Raw genomic sequence first — 2,814 nt, 5'->3', positions numbered from 1 at the left:
ATAAGAGTGATAAGACCCCCCCCCCATCGGCTTTTAGGACACTCAAAAGGGATCACAGATGACAAATAGCTAAGAAAGACCGTGGCAGGTGTCGATTTAAAAGTATGCACATTTCCTACCTTATTTTTAAATGAAATTCATCTCCAATCCTTCTTCTATCATTTCAAGTTTATCCATTATTCGAATGCAAGAAAAATATAGCTGGTTTTCCAAGTAAAAACCGCCAAATAACATCTACACTGTAGTTACGTTATGATCAGAGGGTGGGGAGATGGGGGGATTCCCCCGCTCTATATGTCTCTGCATCTAATTTTTTATTTTTTTATTCCCAGTGAATAGGAGTTTTGAAAATGAGCAAGAGGGTGGCTAACCGCACCACTCAAGACTCAAGACTAAAAAGTCTACAAAAACATCTTTTTAATTTCTCATTTCTCCTATTTTTACATTTAGACTACCTTTGCTGAATCTCATCTAATGCTCGCTTAAAGTTAATCGTGGAAAACACTAATTTACTTAACACTGTTAAATGTAATCTTTAGCCAATGAAAATGAATATCCATTTTCATACTGTGCACTATAATGCTGTGATGTCATAACTATTAAAAATATGTTTTTGTAGACTTTTTAGTCTTGAGTGGATCAGTGTGCTGTTAGCCACCATCTTGCTCATTTTCAAATATCCTACTGGCTCTACGCACCTGCAGTACAAGGAACTATTTGTTTTTTTGTTTGTTTTTTTGGAGCGCTACAATTTTCTCCAGTGAATAGGGAGTTAAAATTCCCACCCGGGTGACACTACTCCAATAACAGACCATGCAAAATACCAAAAAATGTTTAAAATATTGCAAAGTAACATTGCAACCTTGCAAACAATAATAAAATCAGAGAAGGACTTTAACTGTAAGCGACACTAGCATACGCAAAACAAAGGGAACAATATGATGTTTGTTATTATTAAAATGTTATATAGCCCACGTTTTTATAAACTTTTTTTTTTATTTACCGCTTAGGCAATAACGTTGACAATAAATCTTCAACATACATTGTCTATGACCAAAAATGTAAGAAGATATGTTTTCAGTGGACTTTTAAAATTGGCTTTGCTTGAGAAAACAAAAATATACAGTTACAGTGTTTTTTTATTTTGATTTAGTCGAGTTGGTTTTGCATCAAACACAATGTAATTTTTGGCAATCGAGATCTGACAGCAACAGCACATTTTTCCGCTTGGGCTAGCGCTTCACAGACAGCTTACCTCGCACATTACATCAGCCGCAGACCAGCAAATCACTGAGAACGTGCTACAATCCTGACGAGTTATAGCAACAGAGCGGAGACGAGAAAGCTGCGGAGAATCCGCTCACCCGGAAGCAACCGCAACTGAAGATTTAAAGAAAATTACTGCCGTTTGGCAAATAAATCATTGTACGTACTTATTCCTAACTCTTTAAGCTTTAAGTTACATTTCAAATGTCAAGGGATCAACTTATAATCATGTTTATATGAATTTTCCCGTGAACTTATTCTCTCAAATGGCCTGGGTATGCGGAGCATTCGCAGCTTATATGGACGGAACGCCACTGATATACAGTATATATATGCAGAGAGTTTAATGTTTTCTGTTTCGCTGTTATTCAGTAAAGTAAAACAACTGTAGTGACTAAATTTAATAGTACTGATACTATTTTGAGAAGCATCTGATAATGAAGGTTTATAGTCACCCAGGTAAACCTTCACACTGTCAGAGACACAACAACAGTCCATCTGAAATGAGCTTTGAAACAAATGCTTTTCAGTGAAGTTTTGAATGAATTTCACACATTCCTAAGGCAAACCAAATTTTCTGTTCTACAGCTGAGGTCATCAGTCAAGCTATCATTCTTCATTTGTTAGTATTGCTGTTGTTTAATTTGAATTGTAAATGCAGAATGTGATCCTGACGGATCGTGCTGCATTAGAATCAAACAGTATATGCTCACATGTAAATGTCAAATATGTGTGTTTAGGTGTTTTCTGGTGTAATCTTTAAATGTGGATGTGAGGACAGAATCAGATTCATTAAAGAATGTACTTGAGCTCATGTTCTGTGCTAGAAAGCGGTACATGACATCTGAATCAGCTAATAATGAGCACTAACGTGTTTGTTACCTGTGTGGATTTGTCATCTTTGTAGCTCATGAGTTCTTTTCTTTTTAAGACCACTGAGATTGCATTTTTCTCAGTGGATTTTTGCATTGTGACAGTATTTTCGTGAAACATTTACCCCCAAAATCTCATAACTCTAATGTGGAATAAAGTAAATGTTAGTGTTGGATGTACAGCCTTATATTTATTTAACAAATCATTGTATAAATTCTGTGCTGCCGTGAGAAGAATCAAATGAAAACCATCATCTAAATCATGGCAATTACAAGAAACTTAAGCAGATTGTCTAGATGCATTACAGTAATGAGAGTTTATTGTTTTCTTTTTTTGCATTATGGTAATAATGATAATTGTCAAGAAAATAATTTTATTGATCTTAGTGGAACGTTATCATGATGCTTTTAAAACAGGAGCTTCATTTTTTTTAATATAATACTCTTTTGATTATGAATTGATCTGGACAGATGATTTGTGTTTCATTTCCTAAGTCACACAGCTGATTTCCCACTGGCCCTGTCTTCTCCTCTCTCCTCTCCTCTCATCTCTCCTCTCCTCTCTCTCCTCTCCTCTCTACTCTCCTCCTCTCTCCTCTCCTTTCCTCCCCTCCCCTCTCCTCCTCTCTACTCTCCTCCCCTCCCCTCTCCTCTACTCTCCTCTCCTTCCCTCTCT

The sequence above is a fragment of the Sinocyclocheilus anshuiensis genome, unplaced genomic scaffold, assembly GCF_001515605.1.
Source record: "Sinocyclocheilus anshuiensis isolate Anshui unplaced genomic scaffold, SAMN03320099.WGS_v1.1 scaffold3805, whole genome shotgun sequence".
Taxonomy (NCBI): domain Eukaryota; kingdom Metazoa; phylum Chordata; class Actinopteri; order Cypriniformes; family Cyprinidae; genus Sinocyclocheilus; species Sinocyclocheilus anshuiensis.
This window is presented reverse-complemented; position numbering follows the sequence as displayed.